The sequence below is a fragment of the Protopterus annectens genome, chromosome 16.part0, assembly GCF_019279795.1.
Source record: "Protopterus annectens isolate FY-2018-M chromosome 16.part0, PAN1.0, whole genome shotgun sequence".
NCBI classification, from domain to species: Eukaryota; Metazoa; Chordata; order Ceratodontiformes; family Protopteridae; genus Protopterus; species Protopterus annectens.
Window position 1 is genome coordinate 730,127,831 of NC_056750.1, and position 17,214 is coordinate 730,145,044.

Sequence of the window (17,214 nt, forward strand, 5' to 3'; positions counted from 1 at the left end):
CCCAGTGCCCAACCTTCCAGAGAAGGCACACATACACACACACTTACACCTAAGGCCAATTTAGTGTGTCCAATCCACCTACTGCATGTCTTTGGGATGTGGGAGGAAACCGGAGCATCCAGCGGAAACCCACACAACCACAGGGAGGACATTCAGACTCCGCACAGAAGGCACCCCAGCCAAGAATCAAACCGGAGAACCTCTTGCTGTGAGGTGGCAATACTTAACGCTGCACCACCGTGGCCCCCCTTCATAATACCTCTTTTAAACATCAGAAATATGGGTACAGAATTTTAATTGCTGGCAACATTGCATAAAAGATCTAAACATATTAGATAATGAACTTATTAAAGAATGTGGTTTGATGTCACAAGATTGTTTATTTTTGCAAAGTATAGTAACCTACTCATAAGATCTTTGCAGATCTTTTCTAGATCAACCCACTTTAATATTTTATATAGCTGAAGTATTGCATAACAATTTTAAAATGGGTTACTGTATAATTTAGATGTGATGTTGTCTAATATAATAGAAGACCACTTTAACTTCTCAACACTGGAATTTTATAACTAAATATGTTTCTCCTAATTATTCCCAGATGGAGAAAGGTAAAATGTTGTTGTCTGTTTAATGCACTTCTTGGGTTCGGTATTGGAGCATTTTCACCTCAAAATTTCTTCACAGAGCCTTTTTTACTTCAAACAATATAGCTTAAGTCAGTAAATCTGAAAATGTTATTTGTTGGAGATATTTAAAATCTTGTAAAGCAGATTGGTTTCATACTTATAGGTTCATAGGCAGGTGCTAGGCTATTGGCCCTAGGGCCTATATAAGCCTAGTCAAACGGTACCCTGGCTTTTGCTACCCAAGAAAATTATTTTATACTTTTTATAAATGTTCCAATTTAAGGCAATTCTGTGAAAATATTGGTAATTTTCTTAAAGCCTTATTTTCAGATTAATTTCCATTAACCAAAACAATATATTTGTTAATGTATATGATGGTTTTACCATGAATACAGTTCATATCTTGTATGGACAATTCTAGTTGCATCTAGAAAATGTATCACTATGAAGTGGAATTCTGGTACCTCTCCAAGTACTGAAGATTTCCTGACTTTGTTAAAAGAAATAATATCTCAAGAAACCAGAACAAAAGAACTCGGAATTTATATGGACTTCTTCAACAATCCTTGGATAAAGGTTTGATCTCTCATTGAGACTTTTCAAATGGACTCTAACTCTTTCTAAGGTCATTTATGCCTTTATAAACCATTGGTTTTACTTAATTGGAAATATTTAATACACTAATTCAGGCCTATGTATATATTGAAAATAGTTATTGTATTTCATATTCAAAATGTATATTCTAAAATATTTATTTTATTGATATACTATCTTAATGAATTTAAATAAAAACATTTGAGTAAAAAAAAAAAAAAAGAAAATGGGGTACACTCCCATTTGAAAAACAGCATCAAATAACAAACAGTATCCCTAAAGGAAATCTCCTCAAAAGGAGATTCTGGACTGAGTCCTCTTCCTCAGATATATATTCCAAAGGATAGGGAATCTGGGAGGAATAGGCCAAACATTCTTTATCAAAATCATCTACTTCATCAGAAGAATCCTGATCCCTAGGCCTCTTTAGGGGAGTAGAAGACTAAGGGTGTACAGGAATGGAAACTCCCTGAGGTGGCTTTAAAGCCATCAGACACTGTGTGAAATCCTGCCATTCAAGCTGAAAGTTCTTAGGAACAAGGGAAATATGCTTAGCTTTCTGCTTCTTTTTCAAAGGGATGTCAGACCTAAATATCTTAGGCAGTTTGGACCCCCCTTCTGACACTCAATCACAGTAGTGGTAATCTCCTTCCTAACAAGAATCTGCGAAGCACCCCTAGGACCTTCATATATGTATTTATTTATGTGTGGGGGTTAACTGGAGATATGTAAGATAGTGGGGGAATTCGAGCCAGTTTAATGTTTTTAGAGGGATGCAGTGATGGGTGGATTTGTGCAAATTTGGCTGTCTTGTAGCGTATTTCTTGTTTAGATTTTAGGGAGGATTGGAGGTTAGGAGAGGGGCAACATAGACTAGACAAGGAAGTAGATAAGTGGAAGCAAGTACTTGTTTTGTGGGAAGAGAGAGGAGATTTTTATGTCTGTAGAGTAGTTCCACTTTTTTTGTGAGTTTTGAATTTTAGGTTTTCTTCAATTATAACACCTAAGAGTTTGGTTTGGGTGATATATCCAGCCACGTTTTACCCTGATCATCCAAAAAGACATCTACAGAGCCTACAAGGACATGTACATGCAAGAAGCTGGGTCCATGCCGGCCTCTGAAACAGTTGTGGCACAGGAATCTGACTGAAGAAGCACCTGATCCTCCAGGCTTTCACCAGCCTCCAGTGAGATATCCATTGGAGGTGGTAGAGCAGAAGAATCTGACCAAGCTTTCTTGGCCTTTTTCTTCATGGACAGATGATCCTTAGGCCAGTACAATTCTGCCATTGTACCCTGAGCCAACAATTTAAGAAGCAGGTTCTCTAGGTAAATAGCTAAAGAGAAGAGATGACTATGCAAAGTTTTAGGGACAAACGTTTGGCAACTAGGACAAAATGTATGGTTGTGAAAAACACCTAAGTCAATGCTTGTGATGGTTCTTATGGGAAATCCCCCTTCTGGATGACATGTAGTGCAAAAATCACAAAAAAATAAGATACGAAGAATGCCAAAAGGACACTTATCTGAAAACTACTTGGCAATCAGCAGACAAAAGAGCATTCAGACCAATGATCAGAGATGGTGTTTGAAATGGCAGCAAAGAAGTTCTGAGGAAGGTACATCCATATGTCACCTTTATGCCCTACACCATGTTTGAGGAGCATACATGTGACGTACAGTGTCCCTATTGCAACCAAAGGCTTTGGTATACAGGTCAGATGTTGGGCAACCCTTGGCAGGGATTCTTAATGTAAGGAATACTGCAACAGTGATATGAAAGGATATGTATAGCTTCTTCCTCTCTTGGCATGCCATTTTTTCCTCACTTTCCTAATCTTTGGCAAAGGTTTGCCTTTATTAGAGAGTCAGTACCTCCAGAAATGCAAGATTTTCATTTTAAACTTTTTTCTTGGCAGGGTGTCTCTGTCATCATTACCTGATACTCAAAAATTATCTTATGAGCAGATTATGACTCAGAGAGTATCTCATGATAGTTACATAGAGAGGACTCATTCTTTGAGGCAGGATTTAGCAGTTTCATTTACTCTCCTGCAGAAATATCCAGAATTTCTAGATTTTCTTTGGTAACTCTCTCATCATGTGTGTCTCCTGGTTAATGTCTATAAACTCATATCTGGCACTGCACAACATTGTCCCAGACCTGGTTGTTCAGTCATAGAGGCTAAGTAACATGTTTATTTTTCCTCTGTGCCCAAATTTTAGTTGCCAATACTCTTGATTCTTTTGAAAGAGAAATTAATTTATGGCGACTATCCACTTTCTTGGTTCCCTGTGTTTCAGCTTACTTTTTTTTTTTTTTTTTTGCTGCTTACAACTATTTAGCACATCTGGAAATCTATGTATTTTCTTATTTTATCAATATTGACCAATTTTTGTTGATATTTCTCTGGACATTAAAGGTTGTCCCAATATAATTCTTACTGTATTTTGACTTTTTTTTGTTGTTGTTGTTGTTGTTGTTTTAGTGTATAGTTTTGGGTTAATTCATTTCTATTTTAGTTTGAATTTGCAGTGCATGTATTTGCTTATTTCTTTTTCTTTTTGCAGTTTTATTTATACTGCTTAGATTTGTTGTTATGCTAAAGTTTGCCTATTGGTTGTATATTGATGAAATTGTTTATTTGTTAATTTTTGAAGAAACCCTACAAAGGGACGACATTATTATATTTATTTTATGCCATTTCAAAAATCATACAATTTATTTATTATTTGATATTTAATTATACTGTTCTTATTAGGTCAATGGCTCATTTTCCATTATTGCAATAACTAAAGCTTGTCCTTTATATTTCACTGAGTTTGACATGTATGACGGAGATTACAGATCTCCATATTGCAGTGATTGCCAGGTTTGTAACCACACACCTCATTTACAACTATCCCAGTGTTATCATTTTATTTACTTATTTATTGCAGTTAATTTCCATGAAAGTCCACGTTGGAAATAAGACTGCTTTTCAGCAAACGCACAGTGAAAAAAAGCTCCAGCTGACATAAAATAATACAAATACATCTAAGATACACACATTATACAAAGAAGGAAAAAACATTTATGTTAAGACAAAAGGAGTACAATATAATCAACATTTCTATATGATATTTGGGGTTGCATGCCTATAGCAACATACAGAGTTAAATTTTCATTATATTATACAATTTACAGTGATGGATATCTGTGCGCAGACTTCACTTTTAAATTTACAAAATCCGCAATGTGATGGATATTCTGTAATAATACAGAAAGATATGTTTATAACTGTAGCAATGCAGCTGTTTCAGCAATAATTCATTTTAAATTTGTTTTAATTTCTCCCTGAGAGAGAGAAAATAGTAAGCAATAGATGTTGGTCCCTAAGAAAAAATGGAAGAAGTACGGGTCAGGAGTCCAGAGTTATGCTTTAAAAGATTTTAGATTGTCTATTTGGCTGAGAAGCATATCCATTCATCCTCAAGCCCTTTTCCCATTTTGCACATGGGGTTGGGGTGTCACTTTTGCAGTGACAATCATCTCTAGCCAAGGTTTAAACTGTCGGATTTCTAGCCCTGCCATGGTAGTACATTCGCACCACTCACTCGTGCACACACACACTCACCTATGGCCAAATCCACCTACTGCATGTCTTTAGAATGTGGGAAGAAACTGGAGCACTCAGAGAAAACCCACGTGACCGATGGGAGAACATGCAGACTCCGCACAGAAGGCACCCCAGCTGAGAATCAAATTTGAGAACCTCTTGCTGTGAGGTGACAATGCTAACTGCTACACCACTGTGGCCACCCTAAGTGAGACGGATAGAATTCCACTTTTTGGAAATGTAATTGGAGTACAGGGGATCTTATGCAGAGCTTTTTGCTTTGGATTCGAGTAGTTGGTACATATCTAAGTTGTGCAGAATTTTATAAGTGGAATAGCATGTGAGAACACCATCTAGAGATGGACTTTTTTTTTTTTTTTTTATTTTCCCATTTTTGTCATATTATTGTCCCTGTTCCTTAGTCCCCCACATTGAAGCTGGGTCTGCCAAACATACTCAATACCACCCAAGACTTATCACAGTGTGCTGGGGCTGATCATGGATACAAACGGTGTCCCAAGGTCTCAGCTGACTTTGCATCAGTCTGTTTTTCTTTTATTTATGGCCTACTCACTCTTCCCTCCTTAGTGCAAAGTAGTTATTTCCAAGGGATCAGGCATGCAATGGGAATGTTGCGGTATTTTACACCACATCCAAGTCATCCAGCCAGGTTCTCCCTCACTGCCTCTTTGGACCACACCTCCTCCCAATGACAACCCCAGCCTCCACTGGTAATCATCAGAAGAGATGCCCATGTCACCATCCTCCACCAGTTTAAGCAATCCCATTAATCCCTGATACTCCAACAGTCACCCAAGCTGCTAATCAAACCCACGGCACCTGGGTTGTAAGTGAGGACTTTATCCCTCTATGCCACTGTGCAGCTAGAGATGGACAATGCTTTGGTTTGTTAATGAGATTGTGAGTAGTCACCAGCTGTGAGACTTAGACAATGTTGTTCTTTGTAGTTTAACTCTTTCCACACCAGAACATGGTGTTTCCTATGTAAATTAACTACAAATCTGCCAAGTTTATTGATCTAGTTAACCTTTGCAAGTAGACTGGATATTTGTGAAAACAGCTACGTTTAAAAAAGTAGTTCTTTAATTGTAAAAATAGTTATCTTGAATCCTAAGGTGATAAACTTTACACTTTGGCTCTGCTAATATCTAATCCTGTTTGTTGTTTTACAGTTCAAAGTAATATATATATTAAGCCTTTGGGTAATTGATTATCTTAAATGATCATTTGGTAGCATTAAAATGACTCTTTTAGAAAAATAGGCTTCAATGAAGCGGGTTAATTTTTTGAAGCTCATCAACACTTTTAGCTGTGCAAATGAATGGAGAATGATGTGCAGACTACACAATGGTGGCATGTTTATTGGCTGTGTGTAGATCATTAATGAATATGTTAAAGAGCAGGGGTCTGCCCTGTGATATTTTGGATAGGCATCTTTTAAACCAGTGTAATGTTTCCAGTACCAGTAAGGTTTGTTTTTGAATCAAAATATTATGGGAGACTGTATCAAATACCTTTGTCTACTCGAAGAATGTTGCAAATAATAGGTTGCCTACATTTTTGTCATAGTTAATGTTAGTAAAACTAACAAGGCTGTGGTGGTACTGTTATGTGAGTAGAACCCATGTTGTGTCAAAGATATTAGGTTGTTGTCAGTAATGAATCTGAGAAGTTATGTCTGAATATATTTTTCTAGCATCTTCTGGGGGCTGGTATAGCAGTTGGTCTGTAGCTGGGGAAGTCAGCAGAGTTTCTGTCCTTTATGGAGTAGCAGGATGTATCATCTCTTCTACAGGGCAGGCACATAGTTTTCTTTATGGATCAGTTAATAAGAATCAAATTAGATATGCTAAGGTATCTGCTGCTGTTTTGATGTATTTTGCAATTAAATTATCAGGAGCTGGGTTGGTAGGTTTAATTTTGAGGAGTAGTTTTCAGATAATGCAGGTGGCCAAAGGAGAAAAGCAAGAGTGACTATTTGCTATATGAGCTTTGGGTTGTGATAAGGTTGTACAGCTAGGGATTTTTAATAGTATGATAACTGTGTCGATGAAAGAATAGTGTAGCTGTACTTATCTGTGACCTTGTAGAGTGGGTAGGTTGGGTAACACAGTCAGGTAAAGGAAGTGGCTAATTGAGGACTGGTAGAATGTAGGGTTGTCTTGGTTTGTATTTCAGAAAATTGTATAGTAATCCTTCTCTGTCATATTTCTTATTTTGTAATTGCTTTTGTTCCAAAGGTACTTATAGGTTTGGAAGTAAAATTCAGTTTGGGTTTTTAACTATTTCCATGCTCAGTCTCTTTGATTCATTAAGGTTTTAGTTTGCTTGCTTGGACAGCCATGCATCTCAAATAATTTTGATCCATATTGTTCTAACAAGGACATGAACTTTTAGATCATTTGTAAAAGTTATGTTAAATAGGGACACTGCTTCATCTAGAGGGATGATATGCAAACATTTCCAGTTACGTAAGTTTAGCTTAAAGATAAAAGTGTCTTTATGGAAATCATTTAGAATTCTTTATTAGTTATAGCAATGTTGTCTGTGTATGCTGGAATATGTTGGAATGGTCGTAGATGATTACATGTAACAAATGGAATGCCCACAGAGATTCCTTACTAAAAGGACACAAGATCTAAGCAATATGTCCTACATGGAACAAATCAAAAGCTGCCACTATACTCTGTTCCCTACAGACTGCTAACAAGTGACATGCCTGGCATCCTTCAACCCATTACTGATGGATTTACTGCACATCAGCAAGTCAAACGGCATCAGAGATACTTGGTCTAGGGATCTAATCCTCTTCTACAGCATCAACAGAACAGTTTGGAGGAACAGGTATATCTGCTAGAGGATACTGCTGTTCTGCAACAGACTCCTCATCTACATAAAACAAAATTCATTCCTGTCCATATTCAACAGCAACTTAGATCTATGGATAGGAAACAGAAAATTTGTACCAGGACTGCCCCCTCTACTGCTAATGTACAGAGGCAGCTCCTAAATGGTTTACCCCATGCATGGATCCCCTAAAATTATCTATGGTATGATTCCATTTATATTCTTTAGAGATAATGTATAATTATCAGCCATGGGATGGATAAGATCAGTCTATAAATAAATGGGGGATAGGTTATTTCAAGCACAAAAGGGGAAACTGTTTACAGTTAAAATGACCCACAACGGCAGCTAGTCTAGTACTTACCTATGATAAAGGTTGAAGTGTGGTCTTAGGTTCATAGGTGTATACTAGGTTAACAACAACTAGGGCCCTTAAAAGCTTTGCAGTCCAACCCAAATGTGACCCACAAGTTTGATTTGTATTTGATTAATGAAGGGTAATTTACTGACTGCCTCTGTGCATCAGAGACATAGAATCCAGACCAGAAGTGATTTTCAGATTACCCATTTATCAGTCCAAGTTGCACTTAAATAGGGATAGGAAGGAACTCTGCTTCATATGGATGTGGAGCCTGTACCAGAGAATTGGAATTATCTGAGAAGCTTGTATATCCAGCATGTCCAGGTTATATCACAAGCAAATTCTGGGACTTTTAATCTGGTAGTTCTGATGCTGTTTTTTTTTTGCAGATGTGCAAAAGATTCATCAAGCAAGGTCCAGGGATCCCTTGTATGCCAGGCATAGATCAACTCTCAAAAGTCTGTATAATATCAGGTTAAGAGACAGGACTTTGTGGTAATCAATGTACGACATTGTGTTTACTGCCTGTATTCTTTTTGTAAGGAGCTTTTGTGAATGTTCCAGTTGCTGCATGTGTCTGGTCAGGTACATACCGACGGAGGCATATTATACTCTATGATGGGGCTGAGTATAGTGGTATGATGGCCTCTCTAGACGTAGATGCCACACGCTCTTATAAATTGAGCAACATGGAAGTATTTTCTTATTACCATATACACTGAGCAACACAGAAGGATTTTCTTACCACCTTGAAAACATGTTGGTCAAAGGCAAGGTTACTATGAGTTCCCAGAACCCTGACTAGTGGAACAGTTTTTAAGGGCGTTTTATTGATGATGTAATCACCCAGGGTGATAGACTTCCCAGAAGGTTCTGTAATGCATTTCTTGGTATTGAGTTTTAAGTCATGGCATTGGCACGTAGTGTTTTTCTGTATTAGACATTCCAGAAGGGTGTTTTCATCTTGGGTGGATTCAATGATTGCTCCCACCTTGCAATCCTCTGTAAAATTAGTTAGCCAAAAGCCTTTGTTATTGGCTTTGATATCCGAGAAGTAGATGACAAAGAGGAGTGGGCCTAGCAAAGAGCTCTGGTGGATGCCACTGGAAATGGATCTTTTTTGTGGAGATGGAGTCACTGATTGTAACCACCTGAGTCCTATCAGTGAACCATCAGTAGAGGTACAGCGTGTTTTAAAGGGGTTTATACCTAGTTCTGTAAGTTACTTGACAATGCGTGTGTGGTGTATTATATCACATGCCTTACTCAGATTTAGGTATAGGTAGTATGCTTAGTTTTCCCCTCATCCATTGCTTTAATGACCTTTTCAATGAAGTCCACCTGATTCAGTAAGCATGACATTCCTTTAGGTAAAGCCAATCTGGGTTGGATCCGGGGTATGGAGGTCACTTAAGTCCATTGTTGATGATTTCCATGATAATTCATTCCAAGGCTTTGCAGAAAAGACCAGATAGACTAATGGGTCTGTAGTTTCCAGGATCTGTTGAATGTCCTCCCTTATGAAGTGGGATGACTTTTGCAGTTCTCCATTCATGTGGCATCAAGCTATGTAAAAGACAATCCTTAAACAATGACTCCAGGGGTCCTGGTACATCATATTTTAGAATACTCAGGAGGCATCCTGGGATGTTATTGGGGCACACTGCAATGCCATAATGCCATGTTCTTGGCTCTACTAATTGCAGCTAATACATGTTCCCTATTTATAGTTGGAGGGGTTATGTTTGAGGGTATTATTGGGAGAATGGTTGGAGATAAAAGGGTGGTAAAGCTGGAATTGAGTTTGTTGGCTAAGAGGTTTGCTATATCACCAGGTTCAGTGAATGTTGCACCATTAACCACCTGTATAGCACATTGCTGTGCGCCACCCTTGAAGTTTCTGACATAGCTGTAGAAGGCCTTATGGTTATCTTTTACCTGGGAAGCTATCTTAACCTCAAAGTTGGCTTTGACATAATTAGTCCTCTTAGTTGCCTATTTATTTTGATGAGAGAGTTTTTTTTTTCTTTATGGGAATTACCCTTCCTAATTTTTGCCATATTTTTTTTCCTTTTTTCCATTTTTAATTTGGGATGCCACCAGGGCTGTTTGTTTCTGGGGCTTTCTCCTGGGTTTACGTCTTGAAGGTACAGAAGCCTCTATGCAACCATTGACATGGTTTTACAGAGTTTGTGAGATAAATTCAGCATAGGCTGGTGTGTTCTTGGGGTTTAGGGGGGCATTGAATTTTAATAAACCATAACTTGATAACAGGAAATTTGCCTTGGTATACCTCCTAACTTTTACTGGTTTTAATAGGACTACGTAGTTGACTTTGGTTTCAAAGGAGACGGCTTCATTTTTGGACCTTACCAGGGATTTCAAGATACTGGGATGGGGGGTACAACACTATATTTTTCAGCACAAGGTCTATTATGTTGAAGCCTGTAGTGGTTGTATGCACTGTTCAACACAACATTTATATTTACAAAGTGCAGTAATTTCATCAATTAGTGATGATGCCAGAGATTTTGCAAACATCTGAAGCCATCCTTGGCAAGACAAACAAAATTAAGTATCATTTTGCACTTGCTTTAATTGTTTTCATTATAATGTTAAAGATTGATGTGCTATTTATTGTTTTCTGTACTTTTTTAAAGTTTTCTAAGTGTTGTAAGGGCTGTTGTTCTGTAGTTAAATATAATGTATCCAGCAATTTCTAACTAATATTAGGCTTCTGTTTGTGGTTCCTTAACACTTGGGCTTCAAACCGGTCATTTTGTATTAAGAGGGTCAAATTCTGCACTCTTGTGGCAGCAGGGGGTTGATTTCAGCTATCTGAGCTTGGAATTGCTGGTAGAAAGCTCATTGTGTGCTTACCTGATTGGCTTTAGGGCATATTCTTTATTTATTTATTTTTATTTTATATTTGATGACAAGTTATGTCCGACTGGACACAGGTCCATTTTGAGTGGAGGCCCAGGGAGCTCCACTTAAAGCAATGTTAACAAATAACATGTTATAAAATTCAACACTGTCTTCTTAATGTAAATATATTATAAAATTCAACACTGTCTTCTTAATGTATACAAATATATATGAACATAATTCACATTTCTTCACAGATGTGTAAAGATACATTACTGTATTCTTAAGGCATACAAATAGTATATAGGAACATATTTAACATTTCTTCACAGACATATGTCTCAATACCTTCAGAATAAAACATTGTTAGTTAAGAAAGATTAAAGTTAAGAATAAGTATTCAGAGGTTAGGCACTACTAGGTGATTCTTGGCAGAATCCTTGCATCACTGCAATGTAGTGGATTAGCCTGGGGAGTCACATGGGCATAGTCAATTGTTAAAATAGTGGGTTTTGAGTAGTTTCTTAAATTGTGGAGCAGAACTTGTAGAAGTTATGTGTTTTGGAAGTGGGTTCCAGATTTTTGCTATTGTACAGGCAAAAAGAGATATGCCGGCTTCATTCTTATGTTTGATGACATTTATGAGATACCGGTCTGTAGATCTTAAGGCTCGGGTGGTGGTGTAGGGTTGTATTAGATCTTGTAGTTTGAGGGTTTTGCAAGGGAGGTGGTACAGTCTGTGGGCTGTGGGGAGTTGAGTTGTAAGAAGTAGTTGGGGCAACTCAAGCCAGTTGAGCTGTTTGAGGGATAGACAGTGAATGGGCTCTATTAGAGGCACCTGTAGCAAACTTGGCAGTCTTGTTATAGTTATTGTAAATCTTGCTTTTTTCGGTTCATATATAAGCTTCACGTTTGCGCAAAGCAGCTCTTTGTACAGCAGTGGTTAGTGGTGCCTTGTATATACGGTACCATCATTAGGACCTGCAACCATGGATGGGCACTCACCTGCTATCTCGGCATCTAGCGTGTGGACATGGACATCCTAAGGAGATGTAGTAATTGCTTTATGTACACTGACAACTACTTAATTCCACACACACACACACACACACACACACACACACACACACACGCACACACACACACATATTCACACACAGACATTAATCACTGCACCCCCAGTTGACAAGACACATAGACCCACATATGCAGAGCTGCTCATATGTAACTTACCCAAACCTCAAAGGCCTCTCAAGTGCAGTCCTTAGAAACTCTGCATGCACACAAACAAGACAATACATAAAGCCGAATATTGTGTCATGGGGTATTTTGCCCAGCCCAGAAGATGAAGCACCCCACGACTTAATATTTTTGTCATGGGAGACTCCATTGTGAGACACGCAATGATATCCCTGTTACCAGGCTCGATAAGGAGAAGGTTATTTTCAGTTGCCTTTCAGGGGGCAGGATCCACCAGATTACTCAAGCACTAAGGTCACTTACCCTCAAGTACCAGTATGACACTGTCAGAGTCCATGTGGGTGTGAATGACCTGAGATGTACCTCCTTAGACTATATAAAGAGTGACATGATTGAGATGTCAGAATGTGTCACAAGCAGGTATGAGCTTAGCATTGAGCAGCATACTGTCTCCAAGGATGATGCCACAATGCTAACAGAAAATAATCAATGATTGGCTTAGCTACTAGTATCATTCTAAAGGGGCCCATTACTTAACCACCTGGAAAGACATGGCTGAGATCACACAGTACTTTGCCAGGGATTGTCTTCACCTTTCCCAGTATGCTTTAGGTTACAAAACATTATCCAACATTATAGTGCATTTTGTAGGCATTGTCAAAAAGACAAAATTTCCAGCATAGCAAAAGCTACTCAGGACAAACTGAAGGTGTTACAGCTTGAAGCTATGATTCTCCCCCACTAGGGATGAAAATACCCTAAATCTTGCACTCAGAAATATGGGTGAGTGCTGCCCCCCCAGTGTGATGCTTTTACCGGTAGATCAGAACACAAAGTAGTCTCCCTTGAAATAAAGGTAAAAGTAGATCTCCCACCTAATGCTAAAAACTTTAAGAACTTTTCTAAGGCAAACTACCTCGTATTTAGTGATGACATAGCAAGTTTCCAAGCTAACCCAAACCTACAAAATGCAGAAGCCTAAACAGAGGCGTACACAAAACCTGTATGGCTGTAAAAACAACTGTATCGAAACTGCAGTACCAGACTGAAATAAGCCCATACGTATCTGCAAATACAAGCCACCCTGGTGGTCCTCTGGTATTAATGTAGCAAAAATATGCACAATAGAGCAAAAAGTCCCTCATTAGTTTAAACAAGAGAATCACAGAACTAGCAAAGACTCTGAAAGTGGACTTTGAAGCAAAAATAGCCTCCAAAGCTAAGGCTAACAATAAGGCATTTTTAAGTTATGTCTGCAATGTTAAGGGCCACACTCAACAACATGCGGAATTAGTTGTGAATAGCATCACCTATACTTAATCAGAAGATATAACAAATCTGCTGCCTGATAAATTCAGCTGAAAGTTCACCTCCTCATCACCACCACTATTCCCCCCAAAATACTCTCCACTACTCTCTTGCCCCAATTATCACTAAAGAACAGGTTGTCACTGTACTCTGTAAAGCTAAAAAACATGTCAGCATTGCAGCCCAATGGTATACCAGGTTGACTCTTAATCAGGTTGAATCAGGACCTATAAGGCCTACTGGGATCTCCATTTAACCACAGCCTCCAGACTGGCTTTGTCCTGATAGAGTGGAGAACAGCAACAGTCATCCATCTGCATAAAGGGGGACCATTATCTAACCTGGATAATTAGACCCATACATTTGACTACACTTATATGTAAGGTCATCATCATCATCATCCCCTTTTTCCCATTTACATGGGGTCAGGGTATCGTATTAACTGTCGCCAACTCTCTCGATTCAGTGCCACTCTCCTGCCTTCTTCAACACTCATGCCTGACTGTCGCAGATCTTCTTTCACACAATCCATCCACCTCTTTGCTGGACGCCCTCGCTTCCTCTTACCTTCTTCCTGTCTGTCCCAAATCTCCCTCACCAGATTGTTTTCTGCTTTTCTACACATGTGCCCATACCATCATAATCTGTTTTCTTTGATCTTTTCTGCAATTGCAGCTACTTTGGCTTCTGCTCTTATGTCCTTATTTCTTCGCCTGTCCCGCAGTGTGCATCCTACCACCTTTCTCAGGCACTTAATTTCCATCACCTCTAGCTTCTTCAACTGTTCTGCCTTTACTGCCCAGGTTTCTGTACCATACAGTAGTACTGGTCACACCACTGTCTTGTACACCTTACTTTTCAGCTTCTTTGGCATTCTTCTGTCATATACTACACCTGATACTCTATGCCAGTTGGCTGCAGCCCCTCTTATTCTAGCTTTGACCTCTTCATTCAGATTACCCTTCTCCTCAACCACCCCTCCCAGATCCTTGAAGCTGTTTACCTGTTCCACTATCTTCCCATCTATCTCTATTCTCAGCTTCTTCTGATTTCCCCAATCTGCTGCCATTACCACTGTCTTATCTGTGCTTAGTTTCATCCCATGTGCCTTCAGATTTGCATTCCATTCTCCTATCCTTTGCTGAAGTTCTAGATCAGAGTCTGCCTGTACTGCCACATCATCTGCATACAGCAGCTTTGTTGCTCTGACCTCTCCAACCTGTTTGCTGATGTAGTCCATTACCAGTTTGAACTGCAGTGGGCTCAGAGCTGAACCCTGGTGTACACCCACTCCCACTGAGAACCCCTCAGTGAGGCCAAACACTGGTCGTACTTGAGTCACTGGGTCCTTGTACATAACCTGTGCTAATTCTACCAATGTTTCTGGGACTTCAAACCACTGCAGTACTTCCCAGATCAGCTTTCTTGGGATCTTGTCATATGCTTTCTCCAAGTCTAGGAAAGCCCAGTTTGACTCTCTCCTCTTCTCTAGTTTCTTCTCAAGTATCTGTCTCAATGCAAACATCGGGTCAGTTGTGCTGCATCCTGATCTGAATCCAAACTGTTCATCTCCCATCTTACATTCTACTATTCTGCGTATCCGTTTATCAATCACCCTCTCCAGAACTTTCATGCAATGTGGTAGGAGTTTGATGCCTCTGTACTGTCCATAGTTGTGGATGTCCCCTTTGTTCTTGTACACTGGCACAAGTATGCTTATTCTCCAGTCATCTGGAATACGCCTTTCTCTCCACACTGCAATTAGTACCCTCAGGAGCCATTTCTCCCCTAGCTCACCCAGCATCTTTGTCATATCTGCTGTGACCTCATCTGAGCCTGCTGCTTTCCCTGACTTCATTTTCTTTAGTGCTGCTCTTACTTCTTCTAAGCTGGGCTCCTCTTCTACTCTCATTGTAGGCTGTTTCTGGGGCAGTACCACTTCTGTGGGGTTTTCTTCATTCAGAAGCTGCTGTAAATACTCCTTCCATCTGCCTTTGATGTCCTGTGGGCTGGTAAGCAGGTTGTTGCTGGAATCCATTATGAAAGGTGTCTGACTATCTTCTTTATATTTCTGTCTTTGCCTTGCAACCTGGTATAATTTCTTTGTGCCCCTTACTGAGTCACTTTCCAGAAGCTGATAGAGTGCCTCTGATGCCCTATTCTTTGCTATTGCAACTTCTTTCTTAGTTTCTTAGTTTCTTTGTTAGCCAACCAGTAGTCCTTCCTAGCTTGGTCAGTCTTTTCAATCTCCCACTTCTTCCTGCACTCCTTCTTTCTTTTGATTACTTCCTGCACTTCTGCATTCCACCACCAGCTTTCCTTATGTACCTTATTTCCATACCTGGCTCGGCCACATATCTTTTCTGTAGTCCTAATACATGCTGTTTTAAGGCGCTGCCACTCTTCTTCAACTCAACCTATTTCCTCCTCTTCTTGGGGTGCTGGAGCCCTGAATAATTACTTGAACTGCTGTACTTTCTCTCCAGTCAACTTTCCAGGTCTTCAGCCTGGTCTCTGTTGACCTTAGAGCCTTCTCTGACCACTGCTTGCAGCCGATTGTGGCAACTTCTGGTTTATGCTGTGAACCAACTGTTTCACTGGGGATGACTTTGCAATCATGGATTCTACCCCAGTGCCTTTTCCTTACTAGGAGGAAGTCTACCTGAGTTGCATGTTGGCTACTCTTGTATGTGATCTTGTGACTGTCTCTCTTTCTGAACCATGTGTTGGCTACTATCAAGCCATTTGCCAGACAGAAGTCTAGAATGGCTTCTCCTTTATTCCTATTCTTCCACCCATGTGGACCCAGGCAGTCCTCATATCCTGTTCTGTCTGTCCCGATATGTGCATTTAAGTCACCCATTATCAACACCAATCCATGTTGTCCTGCTTTATCTAGTAGGTCCTGCAACTGCTGTCTGAATGCACTCTTTTCCTCACTATCACAACCCTGCTGTGGGGCATAGGCTGAGATTATGAATACTGTCCTATCATTACACTGGAGTCTGATTGCCATGAGTCTGTCATTAATTCTGATGATATCCCTCACTGACTTCTGAAGCCTCTGTCTCACCACTTATATGTAAGGTCATGGAAAGAATAATCATGTGACTATTAAATAATGACAAAGTAAATTTCTAAATACTGGACTCAACCCACTTTGGTTTTGACAAGGGAATGTCATCCCTACTAAATTTGGTGGACTTTTTTGAAAAAGTCACTAGGGGCATGGATGAGGGTAAAAAAGTGCATACCACCTACTTTGACCTGGCCGAGGCATTTGACACAATCCCACATTCGGGTATTATAAATAAGCTCACAAAACTGAACATTAATCCCTACATCACCAGATGGATAGCCATTGATTTACAGACAGGGCAAGTGGTTAAAGAGGGTGAATACAAATCTAGCAAGAGGCCACTTATTAGTTGTGTGCCATAAGGCTCAGTGCTGGCACCACTCCTTTTCAGAATATACTTCTCTGATGTCAAGGCTATTAGGTTCATAGGTTGGTACTAGGCTATCGGCCCTGGGGGCCTATACAAGCCTAGCCATAGCTATTTCTTCCCACATTATTTACTTCCCTGGACCCCTGAGTAGCATGGCAACTAACATGATCCCCGGGGTGGATTTCCCATCTCCCATCCAATCATCAAGGTTCCTTTTGAAGAGGGCCAAAGAGGCGCTCTGCTTGACATGTATGGGCAGTCTATTCCAGAGTCTGGGGAGTTGTATTCTGTAATGGGTCAAATGAGGGATGAGTACAGTGACACAATGACCTCCTTTTTTC